Source organism: Saccopteryx leptura, chromosome 2 (genome assembly GCF_036850995.1).
Source record: "Saccopteryx leptura isolate mSacLep1 chromosome 2, mSacLep1_pri_phased_curated, whole genome shotgun sequence".
NCBI lineage: Eukaryota > Metazoa > Chordata > Mammalia > Chiroptera > Emballonuridae > Saccopteryx > Saccopteryx leptura.
The window spans coordinates 44,306,879-44,320,033 of NC_089504.1; the positions used below are offsets into that span (position 1 = coordinate 44,306,879).

A 13,155-nucleotide genomic window follows, 5' to 3' on the forward strand; every position below is an offset into this window, starting at 1 on the left:
ATGTGGTGAACAAGATAACAGCGAGGGTTCTGTGGTCTCGTGCTCTGGTGCCTGGTGTCATGTCTTGGAGCAGTCTGGAAAAGAAAATCACTCTGACATTTCAAAGGTATGTTGTCCTAGATGCATAAAAACAGTGGGCGGAGCTCACTTCAGATAAAGATTGACATTTGCTGTGGAAATTATAGGCCTGGGATGTGACCGCCACTATGACCTGCCCAGTGAGGAATCATGTCAGGCCTGCCGTGGCCCCCCGGAGCTTGTTGGGTTTATTGCATATTCCCCTTTTTGTTCACAACTTAATACACACACAGGCACATACTTATAGGCAGATACCCAAAAATCTCATGACCCCACTCTACCTTCCACTTTGGCTCTATTTGTTACCTTCCTTTTTGAGCAGAATTCCTTGAGTCCAGTGCCTCTCAAAGTGCACTACGAGATGAGCATGAACATCCATCCCCTAGGAGCCTGTTAGAAATGCAAATTCTTGGGTTCCACCCAGGGTTTATGGAATCAGAAATTCTGGTAGTGGGGCCCAGCAATCAGTCCTTTTACAAGCCTTCCAGGTAATTCTGAAGCTGGCTAAAGGTAGCTTTGTTTAATTGAATTTATTGGGATGACATTGGTTAATAAAATTATATAGGTTTCAGGTGCACAATTCTACAAAAGAGAACCCCTCTTTAGCATAAAGGTGCTGACTCCAATTTCTCTCTTCTCATTCTCTCTGAAACACATTGCAGTCAAACTTTAGATTCCTGCATTCCACAGAACCTGCTCTGTCAAGGCCAAAAATGACCTTCACTGGTGGGAGTCACACTTCTCATTGTCAGAGTTATGGAGAAGCAAGCCAAGAAGGCTCAAATGAACCCTACGGTACTGGAGTATGAACCTACACTAGTTTAATATAGGTACATATACATATGGATAGATGGATAAACAGAAAAACAATTATTGATGTATGTGTATACACGCATGAGCACATCCAGACACAAATTGTCACTAGACCGAATAGGGTCTGCATGCTCAGGGGTTACTAGCCAAAAGACAAGTTGGGGTTTTTGGGTGTTAATTTCCTCTCCTGAATGGCACTATTTATCAATAAAGTAGCCCATCTTTCTCCACCTCAATCTCAGTGTTTAGTGTCTGGCTGCTCATGCTGGACAAACTCTTTCTGTTCTATAACAGTCTTTCTGTGAAACTTTGCAGCGAGTTACAAGATAGCATTACATAAACCTTATAAATTTTAGAGTGATCTAAGTAGGGTTACTGGTTAATTGGGGCAAAGTTAGACTCTAAACAAAAGTTAATCTGTGCTAGGTTATCTGCTGGGCTACACATGTAGGTGAGGTTACAGTATTACCCAGCTCTGTCTGGTGAGAGGGCCTAGGAGCAAGGCCATTCCGATAGCAACACTCCAGCCCCAGGCACTAGAGTCCTCTGGTCAGAGGAACCAGTACCCCTGAAGGAAGTGGATGATGGTAGGGCCCATATAAGAAACTACAAAATAAACGGAACATCTTGTAGTGCTAGAAAGTAACAAATTGCTAAAAACAAATTTTTATAGTTCAGGACACTCTAGGCCCTGTTTTTATTTTTATCTCACTGGCTAATGTTTCTAATCTCCTTTGCTGATCTTTCTCCTCTTTTTGATCGGGATCCCTAAACATTGGAGTGTCCCAGGGCTCAGTCTTTGGATTCTTTTCTTCCTTTGTGTGTGTGTGTGTGTGTGTGTGTGTGTGTGTGTGTGTGTGTGACAGAGACAGAGAGAGAGACAGAGAAAGGGACAGATAGGGACAGAAAGACAGGAAGGGGGAGAGATGAGAAGCACCTTAGTTGTTCATTGATTGCTTTCTCATATTTGCCTTGAGGCAGGGGTGCTAGAGCAGACCAAGTGACCTTTGGGCTCAAACCAGCGACCATGGGGTCATGTCTGTGATCCCATGCTCAAACCAGCAACCCTGCGCTCAAGCTGGTGAGCCTGTGCTCAAGCCGAATGAGCCCACGCTCCAGCCTGCAACCTCGGGGTTGTGAACCTGGGTCCTCTGTGTCCCAGTCTGGACACTCTATCCACTGCGCCACTGCCTGGTCAGGCTGGGCTACTCTTTTTTTTCTTCAAATCACTCCCTGGTGATCTCATCCAGTTTTATGGCTTTTAAGTACTAGCTACAAAGTCCCAAATTATTATTATTATTATTTTTTGTGACAGAGACACAGAAGGAGAGAGACAGAGAGAGAGAGAGACAGATAGGGACAGACTGACAGGAAGGCAGAGAGATGAGAAGCATCAATTCCTTGTGGTACCTTAGTTGTTCATTGATTGTTTTCTCATATGTGCCTTGACTGGGGGGGCTATAGCAGACCAAGTGATCCCTTGCTCGAGCCAGTGACCTTGGGTTCAAGCTGGTGAGCCTTGCTCAAACCAGATGAGCCCACGCTCAAGCCGGCGACCTCGGGGTTTCGAACCTAGGTTCTCTGCGTCCCAGTCCAACGCTCTGTCCACTGCGCCACTGCCTGGTCAGGCCAGAGTCCCAAATCCTGATCTTAGCTAGACCTCTGTCCTGAGTCCAAAATTTTATATACAGGCAGTCCCCAGGTTATGAACAAGATAGGTAATGTAGGTTTGAAAATGTTTAAGTATGTATATGCACAGAAAGGTAAAAATAAATACTATATGAAGACAAACATCTGTCTAAGTTACATTTAATAGGTAAATGTACGTGTTCCAACTTACATACAAATTCAACTTCAGCACAAACCCACAGAACCTATCCTGTTGGTAACCCAGGGACTGTCTGCATATTCATACATTGCTTCAAGACAGAAATGGGTTCTGAGACATGCATCATTAGGTGATTTTGTTGTGTGAACATTGTAGAGGGCTTACACAAACCTTGATGGGATGGCCCACTATACACCTGGAGTGTATGATATAGCCTGTTGCTCTGCAGGGGAGAAAAAATAATTTCCCCCTCTATCTTTAGGCGTTCTTGGCTGAGACATCTCTGTAATAAAATAGTAGAAGAAACAAACAAAAGTGTAATAAGTTTCTTCTGTATTCATGGGAGAAACCCAAGAAAGCTGAGTAACTTGCCAAAATGTCTGAAGCGACCACCTTAAATACCATCTTCAGTGGAAGGCAAAAGAAGATGTTAGGGGTGAGGGAGTCAGTTATGGAAGATGATCAGGGAAATCCCAGTCAATAAGGGTAATGTTGTTAGACAGATATAAGTGTCCTTCTAGATTAATAGGAATTTCTAGAACTGAGATCATCCCTCTGTTCCTAGTATATCCAGGGAGATGCCTTTACAAATGGAGATTTCCCTTACGAATGTAATTAACACCCCCCCCCCAAAACAACAACAACAAAACCATGTCTTAGGTCAGAGAGCCCTATGGCCAAATGGGAGACTCCAAGAGGAAGATCTAGGGGGAGGGGATGGGCCCACCCTTGAACTTGGCCCCTTTACCCTTCACCTCGGGGGAGATGACTCCCTCGAGCTTTTGCTCTTCCTCACAGGCCTATTCTGGGACTGCAGCGTGTATTTTCAGTAATCCACAGTGACGTTAAAGGCAATAGAAAATCTCGACCTGTAGGGACTTCTGTATTCACTTGCAATGACCTGGTTGGGGGAGCATAGTGGATACTTAAAGGGACAGAAGTGGGCTGCCTGTCTGATGGGCAACAGTCTCTGCCCTTTGCTTGCACTTCAAAGATAGCATCAGTAGAATAATGGAGTTAAGGAAGGCAACTGAAACATTCAGGTAAGTGATACAATCTCATTATTATGACTATTCCTGGTGTTGGGCAAATGAGCTTGTAAAATTTGTATTTTTTGAGTTTGCTCACTTTTAGTGTTAAAAAATGGTGCTGGGCAGCGCCAGGTATGTGATCTGTGAAACTGCAAATTACCTTCCTGCTTGGGAATGTTTGCTGGAGGAGAAAGAAGACATGTTTGGCAGAGAGAGAAGCCAGTTTTGCAGAGAAGAGGGAAGCTGTTTTTCAGGGAGAGCAGAGAGAATGCAGGGTGCTGAAGAAGAAGCCAATTTGTGCAGAAAGTTTAAAGAAGGAGATGGGAACAGAGGTGAGGGGCTTTGTGAGCTCCACTGAGACTGGTGGGGCCTTTGATTCTAAGAGAAACTGGAGAAGATTCTCCTGGTTGTGGAACCGAATAATGTGTCAGGGCTTTGAGAGCTCTGAATGAGTGAAGAAGGAAGTGTTTTCCTGTGTATTTGCTTGTCAGCTGGAGCGAGACTTGAATAAAGGAACGGCCCACCATTTTTTGGCTCCACTGTTTCTTACCATCTGCCCGAATCTAACGGGAACCTGCCAGTGAATGGCAGTGATGGCTGCAGCTACTGGCCGTACACCCGGGAAATGGGCTCTCTAGACTAAAGGGTTTACACAATGCTTTTATGGGGGAAAATGAAGTTATATATCAACAACCTGACTACCAGCCAGCCCCAACTGGGCAGCCAAAAAGCCGTAAGTATAATGTATTTTCAGCCTCTGCTGCCCCTGCTTTCTGAGGTGATTATTTTCTAACCTTGGCTCGCTCAGGGCCACCAAGTTGGCCAGCCTGCCCACCTTCAAGGCCTGTTGCTGTTAAAAAACAAATAATTGTCTCTGAATGTTTCCTGGGTTTCACCTAATGCAGGTCACCCACCTCCTCCTTTGACAAACTAAACAGAGGTGGTTTTTTTGTTTGTTTGTTTTGTTTTTTGGTGGGCCATCATCTTTATCCTTGATTGCACCTGGCAAGCAAGAAATACACACAGTGGGAAAACACTTCCCTTTCCATTCAGGGCTCCCAAAGCCACTGACTTATCCGAGTTTCCTAGAATCAAAGGTTTCTACCTCACCAGCCTCATTCACCTCTGTTCCCCATCTCCTTCTCCCTGCACAAACTCTGCACAAATGGCTTCTCCTTCGGCACTCCACCATCTTGGCTGCTTTTACTCTGCTCCACGTGGCCTTTCTCTGCTCTCCTTTCTCTGCTCTCTCTTTTAATGCTAATCTCAGGAACCGAGCTAAGCAGAGGGTTTTTTTTTTTTTTAATATATTTTATTTATTTCAGAGACAGAGCGAGAGTCAGAGAGAGGGATATATAGGGACAAACAGGAACGGAAAGAGATGAGAAGCATCAATCATCAGTTTTTCATTGCAACACCTTAGTTGTTCATTGATTGCTTTCTCATATGTGCCTTGACCGTGGGCCTTCAGCAGACTGAGTAACCCCTTGCTCAAGTCAGTGACCTTGGGTCCAAGCTAGTGAGCTTTTTGCTCACACCAGATGAGCCCACGCTCAAGCTGGCGACCTTGGGGTCTTGAACCTGGGTCCTTCTGCATCCCAGTCCGACGCTCTATTCACTGCGCCACCGCCTGGTCAGGCTAAGCAGAGGTTTTTAAAGAAATATGTGGATTTTGTGCCAGCAATCGGAGATATCTGGTGACCAAAGTGATCCTCTCTCTCTCTCTTTTTAAAATCAAGTGCGAGGCAGGGAGGTGGAGAGACAGACTCCCACATGAACCCTGACTGGGATCCACTGCAACCCCTATCTGAGGTTGGTGTTCTACCTATCTGGGGCTGCTGCTCGGTTGTTCGCAAACAAAGCTATTTTAGCACCTGAGGCGAGGCCATGGAGCCATTCTCAGCGCCCTGGGCCAACTTGCTCATTCAAGCCATGGCTGTGGGAGGGGAAGAGAGAGAGAGAGAAGTGAGAGGGGAAGAGGTGGAGAAGTAGATGGGCACTTCTGTGTGCCCTGATTGGGAATCAAACCTTGGACTTCCACATGCTAGGACAATGCTCTACCACTGAGCCAACTGGCCAGGACTGAAGTGATGATGGCTCTTAAGCATAGTGAATGTGTATATTTCTCTCTATATAAAAGGTCCAACATCTGCCAGCTCAGTGCATTCCAGGCCACAGGATGGTTTAGATAATTGCAACAGAACATATGATAATTCTATTCTTAGTTTTTTTGAGGGACCGCCATACTTTCTTCCATAATGGTTATACTAATTTGCATTCCCATCAGCAGTGAATGAAGGTTCCTTTTTCTCCACAGCCTCTCCATCACTTGTTATTATCTGTCTTATTGATAATAGCCAATCTAACAGGTGTGAGGTGGTATCTCATTGTAGTTTTGATTTGTATTTCGTGAATAGCTAGTCAAGATGGGTATCTACCCCCGAAACTCAAAAACGTTGGTACGTAAGGACATATGCAACCCCATGTTCATTGCAGCATTGTTCACAGTGGCCAAGACATGGAAACACCAAAGTGTCCCTCGATAGAGGATTGGATAAAGGAGATGTGGTACATATATACTATGGAATACTATTCAGCCATAAGAAATGATGACATAGTGACATTTACAACAACATAGATGGACCTTGATAACATTATACTAAGTGAAATACATAAATCATAAAAAGCTAAGAACTGTATGATTTCATACATAGGTGGGATATAAAACTGAGACTCATGGACATAGATAAAAGAAAAGTGGTTACCAGGGAGAGGGGGAAGTGAGGAAGACAGATGTGGGGGAATGGATGGGGGGGAGGGTGTAAAGAGGGACAAATATAAGGTGACGGAAAATGATCTGACTTTGGGTGATGGTTATACAACATAATCAACAGTTCAAATGCTATAGATATGTTTACCTGAAACCTATGAACTCTTACTGGTCAATGTCACCCTGTTAAATTTTATTTTCTAAATAAAAACAAAATTGTGATAGCAGAGGTGTGCTTCCCTGGGCATGTTGGGTAAAGACCTCAGTTTTCGCCTACGCTTCAGGGAGGATAGACAGGCTTTGTAATCTCATGCTGCTTCCTGGTGGGTTCTCATAGATTGTCAAGTTTTCAACAGTCTGGCTTTAATAAGAGACTTCATAGTCATGCAAATGTGCAAGCTTAAGGGGAGAGTGATATGGCTGGCCCTGACTTGGATGGCTTTCTTGGGAGAGTTCAGAGATTGGCATTTACTAGGAATTTAGAGAATTCTTCCCTCCCTTTCTCTTCCCTTTTCTTTCTACTTATGTGGAGAAAAATTGGGAAGGAATGTTTAGGCATTATGTGGAGACAATTGAAGGTCCATATAGCAGTGGGGACTATATATATATTTTTTAAGGACATTTATTCATTTTTAGAGAGGAGAGAGAGAGGGAGAGAGAGAGACAGAGAGAAGGGGGGAGGAGCTGGAAGCATCAACTCCCATATGTGCCTTGACCAGGCAAGCCCAGGGTTTCGAACCGGAGACCTCAGGATTTCCAGGTCGACGCGTTATCCACTGCGCCACCACAGGTCAGGCCGACTATATTTTAAAAATTAGAAAACTTGGCCCTGGCAGTAGAGCACTGACTTGGCATGTGGAAGTCCTGGGTTCGATTCCCAGTCAGGGCACACAGGTAAAGTGCCCATCTGCTTCTCCACCCCTCCTCCCACATTTCTCTTCCCCTCTCACAGCCATGGCTTAATTTATTCAATAATGTTGGCCCGGGTAGTGAGGGTGGCTCTTGTTGAGTCTCTGCCTCAGCTGCTAAAAATAGTTCAGTTGTGAGCGTGGCCCCAGATGGGCAGAGCATCGGCCCCAGATGGGGGTTGCCAGATGGATCCTGGTCGGGGCGCATGTGGGAGTCTGTCTCACTATCTCCCTTCCCTCTCACTTGAAAAAGAAAAAAAAATTAGAAGACTTGTTCTCAGTATGTCAGTTAACAATCCTTTGATTATGTCTCCATTTTTGATGTAGCTGTAACTAGAAAAATGACCAGCAGGTCTGGCTGTCCATCACCAGTGAAAGCCACACTCATGACCCAGGTGCTGATGAGAAGGTAGAGGTTTATTAAAGTGCCAGCCATCTGGGAAGATGGAGGACTCCTGTCCTCAAAAACTCATCTAGCTCCTCTGGTGCAGGCAGGGGTTTTTATAAGGAGGGAGAAGGAGGGGGAATGAACAAAAAATAGAACAAAGGAATCAAAGGAGGGGGCTGAGAGTTCTTTGCTAGGGGAGCTGGCTGTGCAGGGTGGTCCAGTGTGTTCCGATAACTGATTGAAGGTCAGCAGCTCTCCCAGAGCTGGTATGTCTGAAGGTAGGGGCTTGCTTTTTTGGTTGTTACAGGAATTGAAGCTAACAAGTAACTTAAAAACTAGGGTTTTTGTTCCATGTAGCAGATTTCCATGCATTCCCATTCAGGTTGTCCTCTTGGCCTTGAGTAAGAATCAGAATTGCAAGCCTCAGTGTGATGGGTAAGGGGGGGGGGGCGGGGGCTCGGTGGAGGTGGCGTCAGCGGAGTGATGTAGCTCCTGCTATGTTTGCTCTTCCTGCTTGGCTGTTGCTCCTTGATGTGAGTCAGCTGGAACGGAGGGGAACAGGCCTTTTGAATGAAACAAGAACTTGACCAGAGGTGAAAACTCAGGATCGATTATAGTTTTGATTTGTTACAGAATACATAACTGTGATCACTGTACTAGTGATATTGAATCATGGTTATAAGAACAATAAACTGGGTTTAACATTTTACAGAAATCCTGTTATAAGTTGACTTTGTTAGTTCATTCTTTTTTTCTTCTTTTTGTTTTCCAAGTGAGGTGGGGCAGATAGCGAGATAGACTCCTGCATGTGCCCCGACCGGGATCCACCCAGCATCCCCCATCTGGGGCCAATGCTCTGCCCATCTGGGGCCATGCTTACAACCAAGCAACCTTTGGCACCTGAGGTGGAGGCCCCATGGAACCATCTCAGGGCCTGGGGATTATGAGCTTGAACTAATCAAGACATGGCTGCGGGAGGGAAAGAGAAAGAGAGAGAGAGACAGAGAGAGAGAGAGAGAGAGAGAGAGAGAGAGACAGAGAAAGGGGAGGTGGAAGGGTAGAGAAGCAGATGGTTGCTTCTCCTGTGTGCCCTGACCAGGAATCAAACCTGAGACTTCCACACACTGGGTTGATGCTCTACCAGTGAGCCAACCGGCCAGGGCCTGTTTGTGCATTCTTATTTAACTCTATTTTATGGGCAGCCAGACTAAGATCAGTAAATCATTAACATAGCATATTTATTCCCAGTTACATGGCCACTGTACTTCCAAATGCCTGAGTACCGACTTGGGCAGAGACTCAGCCCCAACACCCTGGGGGGGCATATGGGACTGAGACCTGGCAACAGCCTTCAAATATTGCGACAATGAACTTTACACTGGGAAAGATTAAGGAAGGGCCCATGGCGGTGACGTTCCACTAGAGGTGGCACTGCCAGGAAGGAATGCAATAAGGATGCAATTTTATTTTATTTATTTATTTATTTTTAATATTTTTTATTTATTCAATTTAGAGAGGAGAGAGAGACAGACAGACAGAAAGGAGGAGCAGGAAGCATCAACTCCCATATGTGCCTTGACCAGGCAAGCCCAGGGTTTTGAACCGGCGACCTCAGTGTTTCCAGGTTGACACTTTATCCACTGCGCCACCACAGGTCAGGCCAGGATGCAATTTTAAATAAGCATGTCAGAATCTGTGCAAGCAAACCTGTTATTGAATATTCTTAGTCCAATAAAACAGTGTTGGTGAAAGTGTGTTGAAGACCTTCAAGCGCTCTGGCAGGATAATGTTTGAGATATTGACTAGTCCTCCAACCCCACGCCCCTTTAGTTGTTATTTTTCCTCTCTTTAGTGGAAAGTGGAGAAAGGAAGGCTTCTTCCTGCAATTCTCTGTGACCTGGAGAGGCATTCTCTGTGACCCTGGCTGTGGCATAACTGACATATGAAGTGAGGAGTGGTCCCAGATTCTAGGGGTGCTGGTGGGATGGGGTGGGGGTGTGAGGAGAAAAGATTGCCATGAAGCCAGTAGGAGGTTTCCCTTGGAGCCGTCAGGAGGGGCCTTGGGGCTTGGTGTGGGTTCCCAGGAGCCAGCAGGGAACCCAGCCAAGTGCTGACCTTGAGTGAGCATCACTCATCGCCTGAGCCCGGTGAGGCTGACCTGGCTTCGTGTTGGGGTCTGTGAGGCTTCCTTTCCGCAGCCTCCAGCTTTCCACAGAGGTTGTGCAGCAGGGTCGTCACGTTGTGAGAACAGTCCCTCTACCGTGCTCTCCCTCACTTGCCTGTGAATCTAGAAGTAGCGTGGAGTCTCAGACACCCAGTGGCTGAGCCTGGCGTGCAGGGAAAGTCTCTACACCTATACTGGGCCATGTGGGGTGGGGGGCTGAGAGGAAGCAGCTTGGAAATCCCTGAGCTGGACAGTGGTTAGAACGGCCTTGTCACCCCGTAAGTGGTTCTGGCTTCCAATATGGTGTGTCATCGTGGGAAAACGCTGACACTGCATTTCTTCCGGTCTCAGTTTTCACACTGCATGTACGCATGCATTCATTACCCGAGCCCCGGTGAGGGGCTCATTCCTTCACCCTCTCATTCAGTTATTTTCATTTAATAATTATTTCCTTAATCTTCACCTCTTCTCTTATTTAATAACCATTTTATGAGCACCACTCAGAGGTGAAACCCTCTGCTGCACACCGGACCTACAAACACAGCGGCTCTGTCCTCAGGAGCTCCCAGCCCAGAGCTCCACACTGGGGAGGGTCAAGAGATTGGTCTCCAAGTTTCAGCTAATTCTGCCATTCTGTAATTTTATTATTATTGCAAATTTTATATAGTCCCCCCCCTCCAAAAGGTAAAACCCTTCTTTCATGGAGCTTGTGGTTCAATGACAGCACCTTCTCCCTCTGAGCGATTGGTTTCAATATTTGGAAACTAGTCAAAGGTCATTTGGAGCTAAGTTTGGTGGGAAAGGCAGCTAAGGTGGAGAAAAGAGCCGGGTTCCAGGTGGCCTGGCAGCAGAGTCTTGTGCTCCTGTATTTATTCCTGGTTGAAGTCACCTTGAGCACAGTTTTTGAGTGCCCTGGGGTGGTCTGCTCAGGAACGCAGTTTTTGTTAAGCTTTCAAATCCTCTCCAGAGCACAGTTTGCTGATGCTGACACCAGAGGGAGCGCCTCCCAGCTGCTTGCGGGCAGCCGGCGAGGTCCCCGTGGTGGCCTGCTTTGTCATCAGCTTCTCACATCCCTGCCTTTGCCACGGTCACCGCTATTTCATCCTCCCTCTCCACTCGCTTTCTTCAAAGATTGACAACAAATTCAAGTAGTAAAGGATGACACATCTAAGAACCTACTCATTAAAATGCTAATTCCAAACCCACTCTTATCTCCATTTCGAGCTACTCTGCTATCTCCTGGGTGAAGACGCCTGTTGAATGCAGGAAGCTGCTGTCATTCCATTTGTATTTCCTATTTATCTGGTCAGGTTATTCAGTGAGGGTGCCCCTGCACATCTTACACTTTATCTGGACAAGTAGTACTTGATTCCATACATGCATGTGCTCTTTTATTCTCCAAAGAAATAATATGTAGTTACCAGCACAGGTGATGTAGCTCTGCAGGGACGATGCGTAAGATGGGATCCCTGCCTTGTGAAATTTACAATACTGGAGAAAGGATGGACACCTAGACTGTTAACTGTGATACAACACAGTAAGTGCAGATAGAGAGTTATGTTAGAGAGACAGAGCGCGCACAAGCACAGTGGAGAAGAGGGCAGGTTGGGCTCTTTGTGATAGACTGTGTTCTTGTTTGCTGATACACACTGTTCTTCTCAAGGGTTATACTTCCCTACTCTGTTAATGTCAGACTCGGCCATGGGACTTGCTTGGGTCAGTAAAATGAGGCGTATCATTCTGAGACAGAAGCTTTAAAAGCCAGCATATGGTCTGCTATCGTGTTTCCTTTTGCCTTTTGCCATGATGGCCAGCATTTCTTCAAGGTTGTTCTGTCAGCTTGGGTCTTGGAATGGAGCTGACATGATGGTCATGTGGAGTAAGCAAGAAAGGAATTGTTTGAAGCCATTGAAATTTAAGTGTCATTTGTTACTGCAGCATAACCTAGTGAATTCTGACTGATATATTTTATTGTCTTTGTACCCCTGTGTCTAGTAGTGCATAGTAGTTACTCCATAAATGTTGTTGAGTGAGGAGCTAAAGAGATTAGATAGGTCTGGATGAGTGAGGAAGGGAGTTCAGTGGGGCTTGGAAGGCCTTATGTGAAAAGGTTCAGCAGCAGCTTGGTCATGATGGGTGTTGTAAACTTTTCCAGATGAACTGGTCGGGCCACAGTGCTTTTGTCTCCCTTTATGTCTTCTGTTTGCTTGCTATGTCACAAGCAAGCTTGGGGAGCGGACTCTACTGATTAGCCAGAAACGGTGTGATATTAAAAGGATATTTTGGGACAAAATGGATATGGGGAAGCTCACAGAATCACTACGAGATGGGGGATGTGGGCTAGAGAAGCAGATTTGAGGTTAAATGTCCAGTAATAACATCACAGAACTTCTCAGAGAAAGCAGTGCTTTCAGACTCCATTGGTGAGGATAAAAACATAAGGCTGTAACAAGGATGCTCAAAATCCAGTGACTTAAAGGATGTAGAACAAGCCTGACCAGGTGGCGGCGCAGTGGATAGAGCATTGGACTGGGACGTGGAGGACCCAGGTTCGAAAGCCCGAGGTTGCCAGCTTGAGCGTGGGCTAATTTGGTTTGAGCAAAGCTCACCAGCTTGGACCCAAGGTCGCTGGCTTGAGCAAGGGGTTGCTCAGACTGCTGTAGCCCCCTGGTCAAGGCACATATAAGAAAGCAATCAATGAACAACTAAGGTGCTGTAATGAAAACCTGATGCTTCTCATCTCTCTCCCTTCTTGTCTGTCTGTCCCTCTCTCTGTCTCTTTCTGTCTCTGTCACACACAAAAAAGAAAAAGAAAAGAATGTAGAGCATTTCTTTTGTCTAACAGTTTTGAGGTGAACAGTCTAGGTCTTTATAATTTGATGACTTTTGATAATATAGTCCATAACTTCTTTTAGATATAAAATTTTATACTTGAAAATGCTACTTTCAAATCCTGTGGAAATGTTCTTGTGATAACAGAGATAAATTTAAAATAATAGATTGAACCACATAGAATTGCAATTACTAGGCCATTTTTGCAAAAATGGCAATTTCATATGCTTCAACCTAATCCAATCAAACTTTGTCTAATTAAGTGTTTCAAATAAAGTTGGAACTTTTTATTTCAGCATGTGTTGATGTCAACGTACTAATCTTAAAATGCATTAACAACGTT

The 13,155-nt window shown here is 45.4% G+C and overlaps 1 protein-coding gene across 1 annotated transcript in view; it reads left to right on the forward strand.

The window, feature by feature from the left end:
* Positions 1-5: 5 nt before the first annotated feature.
* FRMD3 (FERM domain containing 3) overlaps positions 6-13,155 on the forward strand; it is a 345,965-nt gene continuing 332,815 nt past the window's right edge. Inside the window, exon 1 of the mRNA XM_066367922.1 lies at positions 6-106. The gene's annotated coding sequence lies outside the window, so the exon portion shown is untranslated. The remainder of the gene's footprint in view (positions 107-13,155) is intronic.